We start from the raw sequence: 18,869 nt of genomic DNA on the forward strand, positions 1-18,869 counted from the left end.
TCCATTGTTACAACCATAATTGTCACTCAATCTTCTATAGACCGTTTACAATGAGATAGGACTAAAATACCGTTTTACCTCTCATTGTATTTTATCCTTAAAACACTTAGTTCCTTGTAAATGATATTTCAGTAAACTAATTTAATTACTGAAATGAGATCTCTATCATTTAACACCTTGAACCAAACTAAAAGGAAACCATCGTTTCACTTCTTCATCAGAAGCTATAGATGTTCATATCTATGATTAACACTCCCACTCAATTATACTACCGAGTTCCCAAGATGTAAGTATGGGCTAGTCCGTAGGGTAAGCTGGTAACGAACAAGTCAAAGAACTCAAATAATACAATCAGTTAGAATACTAACCACTCAGAATTGAGATTGAATTGACCTATGGTCAACTATATGATATGACTAGAATAGATAATAACGGTATGTTTGCTTATCTTATCAACTGTCAATATCAGTCCAGTCCGATGTAAAAAATACATCCGATCTTATCTACTTTGCTAATGTTCTGGAAAGAACATAACACTGTAAAGTGTAAGTAGATCATATCGTAGATTGGCAAGTCAGTGTAAATCCTGTGCACTGACTAATCTTAGGACTAACTTATTTTGCACATATAATCATGTTTATATTCCACTGTGATTACGTCACTATAAATAATATTATCTATTTGCGCAGGATTTAATAGAAGTTTTTATTAAACAAATAATCATGAAAATAAAACATGTGAGCAAAGTGATTGACCAAGTCAAAAAATAATTTCTATTCTTTTTTTGATAATAAAATGAGATTACAAAGAATTTGGGATTTAATTAGGGCATAAAACCCCAACAATTAAACCTGGCATGATTCAACTCTTGCCCACATTTCATGGAGTGGAAAATGAAAGCCCATACGAGCATATTAGAGAAATTGAGGAGGTAATAGCCACATTCTATAACCAAGCTGAAAACACTGGTTCTGTGCGATTAAAGTTCTTCCCCTTCTCCTTGAAGGACAAAACCAAAAGCTGGTTATACTCTTTAAGACCTAGGTCTATTGGAACATGGGAGGAAATGACCAATTCTTTCTTTTTGAAACACTTCCCTTACAATAAGACTAACAGTCTAAAACGATAGATTTCCACTTTTTCCCAAAAGACAATTAAACGTTCTATCAAATCTGGGAAAGATTCAAAGATTTGTTAAATTAGTGTCATCACCATGGCTATGAGAACTGGCGTTTGATCTATTACTTCTATGAAGGCTCACAAGTAGTGAATGCCAATATGTAGAAATTCTATGCAATGGTGAATCCCTAGAAAAAGAGCCAAACGAAGCTCTTGAATATCTCGAATAAACTGCAAAAAAATCTCACACCTGGATTGGTCCAAAAGCTACTAATAACACCAACTGACATAAACCATCTGGGATTTAATACCTTTGAGAAGAGGATAGTGTTAAGGCCCAACTTGAAGCGTTGAAGAAGTAGTTCGGGGTCTTAATGACGAAAAATGGTAAAAAAATCGCACATGATTGCTTAAGCGGAACCACAAGAACCTTGTTTTGTCTGTGGAGGGACGAAGCATTTAGCTAAGGATTGTTTAGCTTTAAATGAAATGAGGGGTTTTAGCAAGGCAATGCCTTAAAAGCATATAATAAGTCATTCTCCCATATGTACAACCCTGGTTGGAGAAACCACCCAAATTTTAGTTGGAGAGATTCTAACCATGCTCAATCATCCGGAAACCAATGGAGAAACGAGCATCAAGCTCAACCACCAAAGGTGTATTTTGTGCCCCAATAAACTGCTCATCCACAAAGGAATTCTCTTGAGAATACCCTTCATGCATTCATAAAGGAACAAACTAAACTAAATCGCCAAATGATGGAAGAAATCAAGGAAATTATAAGTCACTTTTCAAAACTAGCTGGATCCTTGGCTATTTTTTGAATAGGCAAAATTCCTTCGCAACCTCTATTCAATGCACAAGGGCAACATATGGCTCAATCCTCCAACTCCAATGATCAAAATGTTAAGGAGGTTAATTCCATCACAATTAGAAGTGGTAAGACTTTGGAAGATCTATCCATAAAACTACTCCTTCAAGCACTCCAAATGAAATTCATGCGAGTGCACCACCCAATGCTTCTGCAAATGTTCCATTTCCCCAGGCTTTGAGACCTGTTGGGAAAATTCCTGATGACTGAGCTGAAATCCTTGAGCACTTGACATAAGTGAAGATTAATCTCCCTTTACTTCACATCATAAAACAAGTGGCGACTTATGCCGAAATCATCAAGGATCTATGCACTGCAAAAAGGAAGAATCATGTGAGTGCGGTGATTGAACAAAAAATACCGCCAAAATAAAAAATATCATAGTTTTCCCACCATTTCTTGCCAAATTGGGACTCATGAAGTCAGCCAAGCTTTACTTGACCTTGTCACGAGTGTAAATCTCATGCCTTATTTTGTGTACTCGCAACTCAATCTTGGAGAAATGAAGTCAACATCTATTGTGCTACAACTTGCTGACCGCTCCATCAAAAAACCTAGGGGTATTGTTGAGGATGTTCTAGTTCAAATTGAAAATTCTATTACCCCATGGATTTCCTTGTTCTTGATACCCAATTTGTGGTAAACATGTAGTCAAAAATTCCTATTATCCTCTATAGACAATTTCTTGCTACTGCGAATGCTTTAATCAATTGTCAGAATGGTCTAATTAAGATATCATTTGGCAATATGACGTTGGAAGTAAATATTTTCCACATTGGAAAACCACCTCGAGAGGATGACAAGTGTTATCAAACTTTTATGATTGACACTTTAATTCTCGAGGAGATTCAATTGCGAAGCAATTTCGATAATCTTGATGAACTCCTCCTTCTGTCTGAGTATGAAAGTCCCAGCCTTGTTGAGTCCACTCTTGCAATTTCTTATGATAAAATCTCACAACATAGAGGGACAAAGTTTTGGAAGCCTCGCTTTGAAGAGCTACCTCATGAGAGGGCACAACCAAAAACTTCACCTGAAGAGGTCCCAACTGTTCAATTGACCCAACTACCTGAGGTATTAAAATATGTCTTCCTAGGAGACGATGAAACCTTTCCAGTTATCATCTCGTCCAACCTTAAAAATTCTCAAGAATTGCAGTTACTCGAGTTACTGCGAATGCATAAATTTGCGATAGGTTGGATGGTTGTTGATATCAAAGTTATTAGCCCATTAATTTTCTCCTATTGAATCAATCTGGAGGATGATTTTATCCCTCGAAGGGATCCTCAAAGGCGACTAAATCCAACCATGAAATAAGTTGTGAAAAATAAAGTGATAAAATTTCTAGATGGTGGTATCATCTATCCAATGGCCAACAACAAATGTGTTACTCCAACTCAAATTGTGCCCAAGAAATCGGGTGTAACAGTGGTCCAAAATGTAAAAGGGGCCCTTGTCCCCACAAGAACTATGATGGGATGGAGCATGTGCATTGATTATAGAAAATTAAATGTCGACTCCTGCAAAGATCATTATCTACTCCATTTCCTTGATCAAATCCTTAAGCGTGTAGCTGGTTGTTGACGCGATTTTTTGCCAACAGTATATTAAGAAATAAAACAGATAGATTAGTGCTAAATTATAAACCGTAATGAAATAAAAAACACCCTCTCGAACACACACAACTTTCACGTGGTTCAGTGGTTAAAATCCACCTAGTCCACGAGTCAATATTATTACTTTTCTCTCTTAATTTCTGCAGAGTTTTAGTAATACAAAAAATGGTCGTCCCCTTCCCTGTCCATTGTCCCTAGTATATATAGGGGAATTTCATGGACAGGTTTGGGTAACCGTGTGAATAAATAAGGTATATATTTAAAACAGATTATTCTCATTTACATTAGGATATGATTTGATAACAGACTAGAATATACTCTTGCTATCTCGGATAATAAATGATAGATATGTGATACAACATGGGCATTAATGAGCGTATAAGTAGCCTCTGAATCTCTTGGGATCCTTCAGCATGCATTTTGTCTAGGTTTCCACGATCTAAATATCTCATCCGAGCTCGTGTTCAAAGACTATCTAAACCCTAGCTCGTAATAAGCTCAAAGCGCCCAAAGTTGGATTTGGTCATTATAAGTCTCGAACTCATTTTTTTCTCCTGAGAGGCAATATGATAATATCCTATGTATCGAGCTCTCAAGACCCCAAACTCGAGCTGTTCACATCACTGTTAGCTAGATATTCTACTTGACTCTTTTTCCACATATTCATCCACCAGCAATACCCGAGTTGAGTAATTGAAGTCGTGCTAATTTTAGGGTACAATATTTGCCCCCAAGCTCCTGCTTGTGCTTGATGTCATCACTTTCTAACATGCACAGTAGGGGCTTTTATGCTTCTACCATGTAACACCGTGCATACCCATTACTCAAGTACTAGACACGTGGCTGCCTACAACTGGCGTCCATTCGGGTTTCGAGGACTGTGACAATTGTTCTGTCAACTTTTTATTGCTGTATGGTTCATTTAATCTTGGCCTTTGGATCTCGAGCTAACCCAATCAGATGGCCTAAATTAATTCTCGTATTTTATGTATAAATAGGGTGATCAGACCTGAAACCTCACCACCTTTGCATTCAAAAAATTTCCTTTTCAGAAAACAAAGTTTCCTTTTTTCTTCTCAACCTTCTTGCAAACCCTTTGTCGCCCTTTGAATTCTCAGAGGCTTTCTAGAACTTTCCTGTGGACATATCGATACTTCTCCTCACTGGGTTTTAATGTTTCGACTCCTTATTTTCCAGTGAGTTTTTTTTTTACCGTGAAAAACATCATTTGCCCAATGTCGTTTTGGATACGTCCGTTTGTAAATATGTGATAGGATTTAGCTTAAGCTAAATGAACGATTTTAGGCTTATTTAAAAACGAGGTTTTCATAAAGCTGGGCAAACTTTCTAGGTTTTTTAAAGAAAATCCTAATGGTAAATCAGTTTGAATACCTGTTTGGGGTGTAGAAGTCGAAGGGGTTTTAGGTTTAATCCTAGGTAGCTTAAAGGTTACGATTCCTTGTGCGGTTTTGCATTAAACCGCTTTCAAAAGGGAAATAGTGGGTCTGACGGATGTGACACATGAATCTCGAAGTATCAGGGAATTTTAAGAAATCGAAGCGTGTGGCCTAGGACCACGCGTTGAGGCTAAGACACAACTTAGCTCGTATAATTTTTCAAATCCCGAAAGTAAACCACTTAAACCTTTAGACTCCCGTACCTCCACAACCGTAGCTAGAAATCGTCTAAGGTTGCCTACTAAAAGGTCGTTTGTTGTCAGGCGATCTGAATCATGGCATCCACAAAGAAGAATGTCGCGAGCTCCTCTACTCAGACATAGATAAAGGCAAACAGGTGACCTCTGAATCTCCCATCCTCATTTTGGCCCTGTGATGGAGAGAGAAATCATGGCTGACCTCGACGCATTCTTCGAGGCCGAGCACATAGTCTCTTGGATAACGACTCAGGGAAAATTTAACAAAATCCTACTGAGTCATAGGATAAAGATGGGAGTTGATGACCCTATTGCCTGACCTGCGATACAGGGAGAGCGGAGCTGTGCCCCTCTCCAAGATGACTATGGGGCTTGGAGTGATGAGCACTTGAAGGCCAGTGCCTACCTCCCATTGGACCAGTATTTCACTGACTTTCTGGGCTACGTCAAACTGGCTCTTTTCCAGCTCCCCCCAAACTCATACCGGATTTTGGTGGGGTTAAAATATTTGTTTCTGAGGCACAAGTGGGAGGTCCCCACTCTGGAAGACATCTTATACTTCTTCTGCCTCAAGGCCAGTCCCAACCAGAAGGGGCGAGGTGATGGTTTTTACTACCTCACTCGCTTCCCAAACTCTACCTCTATCATCGACCTCCCCAATCACCCAAATGATTATAAGATTTGTTCTTTATGTCAAATGGATTGAAGAACTACGACCATAGATACTTCAACTGTCCTCGTAAGTCCTCTATCTTTGTGAATTCAACATGTGAACTTTTTATCACTTGTGCACTGTATATTTTTTTATTTGAGGATTCTGACTAATTCACTCTTTGTGCAGCTATATTCGCGAGGACAGAGCGGTCTGGGACCCTTACGGGTTAGTACGAGACCTTGTCTAGCCTTTCTCCCAGGGAGAAAGACTATCGTCAGATACTGAATGACGTCACCATGGTGGCTTTCAATCTGATCAGCAAAGGCCAGACGTTAGCTCTGAGAACCCGAGATCCACTTCCCATCATCACCGAGCTCCCCCCTTCTCAAGAGGCCTTGCCAGCCAATAACGACGTCGCGGAGGAAGAAAATGTGACACCGTTGGTGCGGAAAAAGCGAGCTCTTTAAGATAATCAGGGGCTCGATCCCGAGGGAGTCGCGTCCGGAATAGCAGCCGGCCCCTTTCAGCCAAGGTAACCCATACCCTTACAGAGAGTTAGATCGAGCTGCTGCTAGTTATAGGCTAATTCGATTCAGCCCTAATTAGCTCGTTAATCGTCACCCCACTGACCTGGACCTAAACACAACCCTCCTCAATTGCGTAGACCATTTGATGGTACGCTATGATCACAGCTACCCCAAAGGTACCATCGTAGTTAACAATACTCTTCATTTTAGATCCACCATTTTTTAGGAGTATGGGACAAATCGTAGGTCCTAGCCTTCCCTGCATCTGGGCGCGTATGCCCCTAGTTTTAGGCAGTACATAGATGAGTCCGGCCCCGATGAAGGACATGAACCCCCTAGGATCTAGGAGGTCATAACTTTAGATTCTCCCATACCTCCGTTAACCCAAGAGTTAGAGGTTGTGCCTAGCCTGGTTAATACCCCTTAGCTGATCGTAGTAGATTCCTCTCCCAATCCAGAGGGTAGGGTTGTTGCTCTTCTTCTTGTATTTATAACACTTTTGAATAATTACTTCTGTAAATTGAATCCTCTGCTCGCTCTTTTTCAGGTGAAGAAATGGAACTGCTAGGAGCCCCAGATCTGAGGAGTGCTTTTAAGGCCGACAGGACCGGAGCTGGTCCCGTGGTGAAAAGGCCTAGGGTAACAAAGAAAATAGCTCCGAAGACGGGGGGTACCACCAAATCTCCAGCTAAGGACAAAGGTTCCAGCACCACCCGGGAGCAGCCACAAAAAAACTTCCCCCAGCTCCTGTAACAATGGTTTCTCCAACAAGCTCCTCCTCCTGTTCTCAACACATACCTCCCTCAAATCCTCAAGTAATCCAAGGCCAGGCTCCCACTGTCCAGATCCCGGTCAAGCCACACGACTTGGAAAAGATCCTCGAGGCCTTTTGGGGTACTGTGTACGAGACGACAAGCCACAAGGTCAACCATGCCTATAGAGCTAGCGCCAGAGATTTAAGGGCCATAGAGGAGCACAGTCCTGAGGACGTCCTCGAATCTGCCATGGGGATGAACCTTGCTGTCATTCTTCTTCAATCTCCTAGCCTTTTTCTTTTCCTTTAGGTTTTTTTTTAAACTATTCTTGACTTGCTTCATTCTTCTACAGTCTGTCCTGGCCCAATTTCGAGGCATATCTAGCGTTAAAGCCAGGGAGAAGGAACTCCGGACTTCCCTGGGCGCCGCTCAAGAGAGCGAACAAGCCGCCAAAGCCACCCTAGTTTCTTCTAAGGAAGGCAAGAGGTCTGCTAAAGCTGCCCTGTCTGCCTCTAGGATCAAGTCATGGAGGTGAGTCGTCTGGTGGATCAGCTTCAGGCCAAAAATGAAGAAATCAAGAAGAAGTTGATCGAGGTCGAGGCCAAGGCCAAGGAGGAAGATGTAGAGTCCTTGACTCAATTAGCGGAGATGCTTTACCATTTTTGGGCCTTCAACCAGGATGGGAACTTCTCTTTCATGCAGCCCGAGCTCTGGGATCCTTATCTTGCTCGGTTCAAGATTCGGTTCTCCCAGCAACCATCGGAAACTAGCGAAGCTTCTGGGGCTGCCGAGGGGGATGGTGAGGAGGTGACTTCTTTAGAGCGGGCTGGCGGAGCTCAGTGTTTTTATTTTTCACCCTTTTTATTATTATTTTTTAAAAAAATTTTGTAACAGTCCCTTGGGTCCAAAACAATTGCCTTCGGGCTTAGGTTGAGGTTTTTTCTCCTCGAGATGACAATATACTTTTGAATATACATATAACTTGGGATCTGTTTGTATTTCCCTTAGTCTATTATTTTCTCATGTTTATGAACCCTTAGATTCTTGTACATTTGAAATCTTAGGGGTTGACTTTTAGAACAAAATAGATTTTATCGATATCTTAGTTGTATCCAAGATTTTGCTTGCCTATTTGCGTCATACCTATTAAGAATCAGGCCTCGGACATGGTTATGTCCAGGGTTTTTAATAGGCTTAATAGCTTTATACCTGTCAAGAATCAGGCCTCGGACCTGTTTATATCCAGGGATTTTAGTAGGCATAATAGCTTTATACCTATTAGGAATCAAGCCTCAGACCTGGTTATATCCAGGGGTTTTAGAGATTTCTCAAACTTAGTTTGCGTTAGGTTTATTGAAAATCCGATCCTTTTTTTTAAAGCTGTTGAATAATCAATTTCTCCAAACTCTAAGTTTTTAATCCTTATTCGAGTAAGCTGAACTTTCTCAAAAACTATCCTCGGTTATGTGCCCCCCAAGGAACTAGAACGTATAAACGTTCTTGGTTGCTTTTACAACGTGAGCTCGTAATAATAATAAAATAAATAATTATTTAATAATCCAACTGTTGTTGAATTGAAATGGCTTTTATAAATAAGCCTTACATAAATGGTAATACTATTGATAGTATTTTTTAAAATGTAGGATATTCCAGGTCTGTGGGACTATTTCCCCACTTAGTCGGGCTAGCTTGAAAGTTCCTTCATGCAGGACCTCTATGATCTCATACAGTCCTTCCCAGTTCAGGCCTAACACACCATCCTTGGAATATTTATTTCCCAAAAAGACCCTTTGAAGAACCAGATCGCCTAATCCGATTCTGTGTTCCTTAACCTTTGAATTGAAATAACGAGCAATCTTTTGTTGATAATGAGCGAGCTGTAATTCCGATGCTTCTCATTTTTCTTCGATCAGATTGAGGGATGCACTAAGTAGCTCATTGTTATGATCTTGATCAAATGTTCTTTGTCTATGAGTCATTACCATTGCCTCAATTGGAAGCATAGCTTCGCTTCCAAAGGTTAGGGAAAAAGGGGTATGTCCCATGGAGGTTCCATGCGAGGTCCGGTAGGCCCAGAGTACTTGTGAGAGCTATTCGGGCCACAATCCCTTGGCTTCATCTAATCTTTTCTTCAGGCTTGCCTTCAGGGTCTTATTTACAGCCTCGACCTGCCCATTGGCTTGTGGATATGCCATCGACAAGAAACTCTTGGTTATGCCATATATTTCACAAAATTCTGTGAAGAGATCACTATCGAACTATGCTTCGTTGTCTGACATGATCTTTTTAGAGAGTCCAAATCGACATATGATATTCTTCACAAAAAAATCAAGGACATTCTTCGAGGTGATGGTTGCCAAAGGTTCAGCCTATACCCACTTCGTGAAATAATCGATCAGCACCACTGTATAGCGAACCCCTCCTTTTCCCATTGGCATGGAACCTATCAAGTCAATTTCCCATGCTGCAAACAGCCAAGGGGATGAAATCTTGGTTAGCTCAACTGGAGCAGCTCGGGCAACTATGGCGAAATGCTGGCATATGTCGCACTTTTGCACATATGAGATCGAGCTCTTTGTTAAAGTGGGCCAAAAATAGCCCTGTCTCAGTACCTTTAGAGCTAAGTTTTTCCCCCAGCATGATCTCCGTAGAAGCCTTCGTGTATTTCTTGTAAAATATGTTTTGCTTCCTCGAGCAGATCACATCCCAGGAGGGGCAACAAATGCACTCGCCGATATTGGATTCTCTCAACCATTACATACCACAGAGCTTGATAAAGCAGCTGTCTCGCATCTTTCCTGTCATCAGGTAGCTTTCCAGCCGTGAGGTACTCCCTTATAGGAGTCATCCAGGTTGGTTTTATGTCAATCATTTCGACCTCCACTCTTTATTCCGTTATACTCGAGCTTTCCAAGAACTCCACCAGAACTACATTCAATGTATCAGCCTCTTTGGTGGTAGCGAGTCGAGCCAGAACATCAGCGTTGGAATTCTGCTCGTGGGGTACCTGCTCAACAGAGCTAAGCTCGAACTCAGACAACTCGCCCTTTACCTTAGCCAGGTAGGCCGCCATCTTGATGCCTCGAGCTTGGTATTACCCTAATATCTGAATTACCACGAGCTGGGAATCACTATAACATTGGATGGCTTTCACCTTCAGCTCTTTCGCCACCCTTAGCCCTGCCAATAAGGCCTCATACTCCACTTCGTTGTTAGGTGCTTCAAACCCAAACCTAAGAGTTGTATGGAACCAATGTCCTTCAGGTGAGATTAAGATTATCCCAGCTCTTGATCTGTTTTCGTTTGACGATCTATCAACGAAGATTTTCCATAATTCCTACACTGGCTCCCTTATCAGCTAGTCCTGAAAACCAGTGCACTCAGCCACAAAGCCAACAAGGGCTTGGCTCTTTATTGTTGTTCGTGGCATGTATAATACCTCAAACTGGCTAAGTTCGATGGCCCATTTTAATAGACGTCCTGAAGTTTCAGGCATTTGCAACACCTGCCTTAAAGGTTGGTCGATTAAGACATGAATAGAATGGGACTGGAAGTATGGCCTGAGCTTCCTTGAAGCCCAAAATGAGATAGAATGCAAGCTTCTCTATCAGTGGATACTGTGATTCAGCTCTGAGAAGCCTCTTGCTTGCGTAATATACAGATTTCTGCACCCGCTTTGCTTCTCGAATTAATAGGGCACTAACTGCATTTTAAGTCATGGCCAGGTAAAGAAACAGACACTCTCCAGGCGTCAATTTTGATAGTACGAGGGGTTCAGCTAAATGCGCTTTTAGATTGTTAAATGCATGTTCGCATTCTTCGGTCCATTCAAATTTCTAGTTTCCCCTGAGCAAGTTGTAGAATTGTAGACACTTGTCAGTGGATTTTCAAACAAAATGGTTTAGAGCCACCACATTTCCAGTTACGCTTTGTACTTCCTTACATGACCTGGGCGAAGGCATTTCTAGTAACGACCTGATTTTTTTCGGATTCACCTCTTTTCCCCTTGTGTTGACTATAAACCCCAAAAACTTTCCTGACGCAACTCCAAAAGTGGGATTGAGCTTCATGCCGTACTTTCTCAATATGCCAAAATATTCTTCCAGGTCGAATACATGGTTATTGGTATTCTTTGATTTGACGAGCATATCATCGACATACACCTCCATGTTTCTTCCGATCTGGTTGATGAACATCTTGTTAACCAACCGTTGGTATATAGCCCTAGCATTTTTAAGACCGAATGGCATATATCTGTAGCAATATATGTTATGCTCAGTCATGAAACTGGTATGCGCTTGGTCTGCAGGGTTCATCGCGATATGCTTATATACAGAATACGCGTCCATGGAAGACATGAGCTTGTGAGCGGCCGTGGCGATCTGCTTATATACCAAATGAATAATTCTTGGTAGTGGGAAACAATCCTTGGGACAAGCCTTGTTGAGGTCAAATAAATCGATACAAGTTCTCCACTTCCCATTTGGCTTCAGGACCAGCACAGGGTTAGGATCCCAGACTGAGAATTTTGCTTCCCTGATAAACCTCATTTTAGTAGGCGAGCTACTTTTTCTTCTAACGCTTCAGATCGTACTATCTCGAAAAGCCTCTGTTTTGGGGACTTTGCAGGCACACTCTTGTCTAAGTTTAAAGTATGCATTGTTATATTATTTTATAATATAATGTAATATTATATTATATTATAATATAATGTTTTAGATTAAATAAATGTGACAAAGTGTGTCACATATTGTAACATATAATAGAGAGTTACAATATTTAGATATATGAGATATATCCAAATAATGTAACATATTTGGTGTTACAAATTTGAAACTTCCAAATATTACCCTTTATTGTGTAAAATTGTTGTTACACAATATTGAGATGAATTTCATAAAGCCATATATGATATGGCTTTTAGAGATATGATTTTAACCCCAATAATGTGTTTTGGGAGTTACAAAATCATTTGGGAGGGTTTGGAACCGTTTGGAAAAAAAACACATTTTTTGTGCTGAAATTGGTCGGTGGCCGCGGCCACAGGCCAAAACTGACTAATTTTTTAGTTTTTTCAATCTTTGTTGAACAGCTCAAAAAACCCAAATAACTCCCAAATCTCATTTTTAATTCCATATTAATCCAATTAAACATTGGTAACAGCCATGGGGGGTTGGTGGAATTTGAAATTCAAAAGGTGTCTCTAAACTCTATAAATAGGAGCCCATAGTTCACTTGAAAGACACAACATTTCTATCTATTAGAGCACTTGGATAGAAACACCTTGAGGCTTGATAATTTCAGAAAGCATTTCCAATATCTGTGAGAGATCCCTTAGTGCTTGAGTTAGGGGGAAATAAGCTTTTAGAAAAAGGTTTCAAACCTTGTTCAAGTTGGTGATCCCCAACACTCGTCACTTTGGTAGTGTGAGTGAGAGTTGCTTCTATTTAGTTTGTTTGTTCTTTCTGTTTTATTTCTCTTCATCTTCATATTCTTCTCTTTTGTTTATTTGTATTTCTTGTTTTGAGTTGTAATCTTCTTTTCTTTATTTCAAACATTTTACTTTACTTGTAACATTTTTCTTTGAGTTGTATTTTCACCATTCTATTCTTCTTCTCTTCTTCTTGTTCTTTAGTTTATTTGTATTTTCAGTTATAGAGTTGTAATCTTATTCAATCAATCACTATTTATTTATAATATATTGAATAGAGTTGTAATATTATTATCAATTTCCATTGAGGCAAAACAATTTTTCCTAACATGCAGTATTATACTCGGACAGATTCCCACCATGTCCTCGTGCAACCAGGCGAAAACATCCAGGTACTTTCGTAGAAACTCGACAAGCTCCTTCTTCCTTTCGACTTCAAGATTTTTCCCAATTTTTATAACTCTTGACGGTTGTAACGCCCTAGTTACCCCAGAACAGTTACGGTGAACCAGAAATTTGACTCATTGCCTGAGTCCTTTGGTTAAAAACGTGATCTAAGTGTTATTAACAGGTTAAGGTGAAAACCAGTAAAAAGGAAAGGATATGTTTTATTGATACATAAAACTGTTCATGGGCCCACAAGAACATTTACAAGTTATTTACAATTCAAAAAGGTCATTACTGTTCCAAAATTTCAAACCCCGCCGACCTAAGCGGCAAAAATAGGGTAAACCCCCTAGTTCCTCTGAGAACTCCTTGGCCGTGGTGGTCAAGCGGCCGCATATGTACACATCACCACCTAAGCTCTCCACTCAAGGCTGGGTGAGCTTTTCTTTTCCTTTACCTGCACCACATAGCGCCCATGAGCCAAAGCCCAGCAAGAAAACACAACATTGTATATAAACAATATCAAATGATTATCATTATAATAACACAGAGCTCATAGCTTTCAAACAGATGAGTGAATATCACTTGAGGTTCTGATAAACCATACTGAGTGACAGACAAGCAAGTCACTATTTCAAATGGAAGAGTGGCTGCTAGGTAAGCCACTAGCCTTCAGGCGCTTATAATATTCATTGAACTTGAGGTCGGTCCGGCATTAATGCTCTTTGAGTCATTCAATGCAGAAAGCCGAGTAAATCAAATCTTTATTGGCTTGCGTTGAACACGCTAAGGCCGTCCTGACTAATGAGTCAACCCAATGTGACCAGTGCCCAGTACCACTGCCGAACCTGACTAATGAGGCACAACTTCACAGTTGATACTAGCACCTTTGCCAAATCTGACTAATGATTCAATACCATGCATAAGTGAGCAACATTTGCTAAGTATTCCACAATCAATTCATGTCCACATTTATACAACCAACATGCCTCATGAATAACTATGCATGTCACATCTGGGGTGCAGTTTTCTTACCTCTGATTCGAGCTAGAATGAACAAAAGAACGACCCTTGAGAACGGTTTAGCTTTTAGTCCTTTAGCGGTTACCTAATCATAACACATCATGGGATACCATCAATAACATGATAATCAAAGGTTCTCAAACCAAGATTTAGCCTCCGAGACATCAATCCTCACTAATCCGGGTAGTATGAGTGATCCCGAGGTCAAAACATGCAAATGGGCTCAACCCTGCACATGAGTCGCGGCCCCCAGAAATTCCAGAGGCAAGCGCCACAGCGCTCAACCCAAGGGCCGCGACGCTCAGCGCAAACAGAACCTCTCCCCCAACCTCGAGCTAGGGACGCGGCGCCCAAGAACAGAGCCGCGGCCCCCAACCCTGGGCCATTCCCAAACGCGTTTTCAACTTCTGAAAACCTCCAAAATCATACCTAAACATTCCCCAATCATCAAAACAAGGTTCTCAAGCTTCCCAATGCATCCAAACCCTCAAAACCCAATGTTCAAACGAATCGAAAACTCAACAATTCACAAAGTCCAATTCAAAGCTTAGAAACTCTAAAAACTCAAAACTTTAAACTTAGATTACCTTCGATTAGGTTGTTTTCTATCAAATCCTTCGGTCAAGAAGTTTCTAATCTTTCCTAGGATCGCTATGCCTCGATCCTCGCTCGATTCCGACTCCCAGAACTCAAGATTTCTTCAAATATGTTCGGGTGGCAAAAATGAACTAACGAAGGAGAACGAGAGGTTTTCTAATCGTACGTTCTATCTGACAGCTACTTCAAGCTTAAGAAACCTCAAATAAAACCTAATGCTCAGGGTCCTGAAAACACCCCCGGGGACATTATAGTCAAAACCTCCAGAATATCACCCTAATCTCAAATATTCCCAATTTATCATCAAATAAACATTTCTATACCACAATATTGACCCCGTTATGACAAAACCGCTAATCCACTAAAAATGGCCGTCTCATGCCGAATAGCTCGAATATATCTCCATAATATTGGAATCTCATTCACAAATCACATCATGCACCCAAATACACAAATTTACCCTCAATGGGCCAAATTATCAAAACATCATAATATTTCAAATGTGGACCCACATGCATGCATATATCATTATATCATAATATAATTCACATAAACATGCATATATTCATTTAATGGCATAATTAAACAATTACGGCCCTCCCGGCCAACTAAACCACCACTAAACCACATCGGGAAATTCGGGGCATTACAACGGTTCTTTCGGGTCGATGTTTATTTCCTCGAGCTTTTTTATTGCTTTAAGCTCAGACCTATCTTCACCTACCTCAAGATCAATGTCATCCTGTTGGGCAAACTCACCATCCTTTTCTCGAGGTTCTTCCATCCCACGGGCGACTTTCATTACTTGGGACTCCTCACCTCCCTTGCTTATGACCATCGCTTGTTGCCCAATTTGTGATTTTCCCTTCATAGAAATGCTATTGCATTATATGGCGGTTAACTGGTCTCTTCTTACTGTGCATATCCCCGAGGTTGAGGGGAATTTCATATCCAGGTGTCGGATCGAAGTGATGGCTTCAAATGCCATTAGTGCATGTCGGCCCAAAATTGTGTTATATGGCCGGACAATCGATTACCACAAATTTGAGTATTTTGGAGACAATTCGTGACTCTTCTCCCAATGTCACAACAAGTTTTATTATCCCTATGGTCACCGCTCCTTCACCCAAAAACTCGTACAGAGTCATTGAGGTCGCCTTCAAATCGGTTATAGACAATCCCATCTCTTATAGGGTGGACCTAAAAAGTAAATTTATGGAACTTCCATTATCCACTAGTATTTTTCGTACCCTTCGGTTAGCAAGCTACACGGTTACCACCAACGGGTCATTGTGTGGGAATTGAACGTGGCTAGCTTCATCTTCCGTGAAAATAATTGGTTGTTTTTCCAACCGTTGTTGTTTCGATACCTGCTGCTCCGGGACAAACTCTACACCATTATGATTTTTCAACTCATTAAAATGCCTCTTTTAGGCCCTGCTGCTCGTGGCCGCCAAATGAGGTCCTCCGGAAATAGTGGTTATATCTCCTCCTATTATCGGGGGAGGGTCGACCTAATTCATCTGAACTCCAGGTTGACCTGTCGGAGCTTCTCGAAGTGACTGAGGATTCTGCCCGGCCGGTTGATTAGGAACTACTCAATTTTTGCCGTACTGGGCTAATGGTCCAGCTCAAATGAGAGTCTCAATTTCATCATTCAGCTATCAGCAATCATCAGTGTTATGACCGATGTCATTGTGGAATTGACAAAACTTTGAAGGATCTTTCTTCGCCCTCTGATGCATTAAAGGTTCTGGCTTCTTCCACGGGAGGTGATTAGAATTAGCTAGGAAGATATGCTCTCAGGAGTCTGTTAGGTTGGTGTAGGTGGCATAATTGAGCTTGAATTTCTCCACAGACTTGTTCTTCTTCATCCCATTCTGGTCGCCCCCACCATTCCCCTTCCTCTTGTTATTTCCCACTTGGTTATTTTGGGTAACGGGTTGAGCCGTAGCTGTAACATCCATCACCGCTTCAATGGGTTGGATAAGAGCCTGGGTGGATCCTACTACAAAAGCTCATGCTTCTTCCAGGTTTATCAACTCCTGAGCTCATGCCAAAAATCTGTCTACGCTTTTAACTCCTTTTCGTTAGAGTTCTTGCCATAGGTCGCCTCCCACCAGGATTCCTGTTCTCATTGCCATGAGCTTAGAGCTATCATCAGCGTCTCTACCCCGTGCTTCAACATTGGTGAATCTGCTCAGGTATGCTTTCAGTGCTTCACCAGGTTTCTGCTTTACATTGGCCAATGAATCGGCTTCAACACAAGCTGCCTGTGAAGCTCGAAATGTTCTTTTAAACTTGGAAGAAAATTTCTTCCTTCAGCTTATCGAATGCATCTTGTATTGTTTAACCATTGTCTGGATGGTCCAACCAAAGTTGCAGGGAACAGGATACATCTTAGATCGAACCCGACATTTTGGTCCATCATCATTGTGTTGAACATCCCGAGGTGGTCGGATGGATTTGTGTTTCCATCAAATGTCAGCATGTTTGGCATCCTAAAGCCAATAGGATATGTAGCTGCTGCAATGTTTAGAGCAAAAGGTTCGAGCTCCTCATCTCAGTTGCAATCGTCCATTCCCTTTCCAGATAAGATTCTTTTCATTTATTCTTCCATCAAAGCCAGTCTCTCAAGGTTTTGGTCCTTTGTCCCTAGGTTAGTTGGGGGTTGTGCAACAACTCCCATCCAATTGTACACGTTTGATGGGTTGTTCTCCCTCAAAGTTCGAGCTTGGTTAGGCGGGACATTCCCATTGTCGTGTACAATGGACAGACCTCCATTATGTCGAGTATAACTAACATCCTCATTCCAAGCTGGGTACCTTCTTTGTGAGTTCAAATGATCGCGCAGGTCGAGCTGTGGATCATACCGAGGACTTCATGCTGAGCTCAAGTGATTCCTCAGGTCACTCCCGAACCTGCCTTCATGCTGGCTCTCCATCCAGTAACTTCCATTTGCAAAACTTACATCTCGCGGTTGAGATTGAGGACCTGGAGTCTCAGCACGCGTCCATGGGGCGAAAGTATTAACATACGAGGACGGATTTCTCCCACTGTTCCCATGAGCTAAAGCATTTCGTTGTGGGCAAGGTGGTGTTGGATGTCTTACCAGGGATGGAGGATGCCTTATTGGCGAGGCTATCCTCATTCCATCAGGAGGAATTAAATTAGCCCACCTCGGCTCCACTCTAATGTCCCTAGTTCTCTGTGTTGGAGCGCTTTGCCTTCGTGAGCTAGTCCCAGCCCTTCCCCGCAGGTTTTTGTAGGCATTTCTAGGGATCTGTGAAGAAGGCACAGAGCTGGGGATCGTCGTAGTCCTGACCAACCGAATAAGATGTTGATGATGACCCCTATGATGACCAGTGGGCTGAGCACTCCGTTGGTTTCACTTTGAAGGCACAAAACTCGAAGTGGCGGTTCTGACAGAACGACTATGTTTAGACTTGTTATTCCTGTGGGACTTATGAGACCCACTTTTCCTCTTTCTGACATTAACGTTAGTTACAAGATGCGTAACCGAGCCAAGACCTCCTCGATCTACCTATTTTCCCTGACGAGATGGCTCCTTAATTGGGCATTTTCCATCTCGAAGGCAGTCAAGTATCCTTGATTAGGATTTGGTGGGAGTGACATGGAACTCCCAGCGTCGTCCTGACCCACCAGTTGTTTCCCAGGACGTTGTTGAACATCTAGGCCCCTTTCATTGGAACAACAGTATGATGGGCCTCCTACCCACCAGGCAGGTCCATCTCATTATCATGCATCGATCGAGTGAAACTTGTGAAGCACTAATTTCCTCTCAATGAAAGCACCAAACTGTTGACGCGATTTTTTGCCAACAGTATATTAAGAAATCAAACAGGCAGATTAGTGCTAAATTATAAATCGTAATGAAATAATAAACACTCTCTCAAACACACACAACTTTTACGTGGTTCAGTGGTTAAAATCCACCTAGTCCATGAGTCAATATTATTACTTTTCTCTCTTAATTTTTGCAGAGTTTTAGTAATAAAAAAAATGGTCGTCCCCGTCCCTGTCCACTTTCACTTGTCCTTTTGACACTTATGCTTTTCGGCGTATGCCATTTGGGTTGTGTAATGCACCAACTGTTGGGAAAACTTATACAAGATCTTTATTTATTTTCATGTATATCTAATATTAAACAAATTAATACGAGATAGCCTAAAACATGTTTCTAAAATTGAATTCAAAGAGAAACAAAGAATAG

General features: G+C 41.2%; 1 non-coding gene across 1 annotated transcript; it reads right to left on the minus strand.

The window, feature by feature from the left end:
• Nucleotides 1-1,114: 1,114 nt before the first annotated feature.
• On the minus strand, nucleotides 1,115-1,220 carry LOC133780758 (small nucleolar RNA R71). Its single transcript, XR_009869576.1, has one exon. It is a non-coding gene; the product is annotated as a small nucleolar RNA R71 (small nucleolar RNA).
• Nucleotides 1,221-18,869: the final 17,649 nt, after the last annotated feature.

This window comes from Humulus lupulus, chromosome 5 (assembly GCF_963169125.1).
Source record: "Humulus lupulus chromosome 5, drHumLupu1.1, whole genome shotgun sequence".
Lineage (NCBI taxonomy): Eukaryota > Viridiplantae > Streptophyta > Magnoliopsida > Rosales > Cannabaceae > Humulus > Humulus lupulus.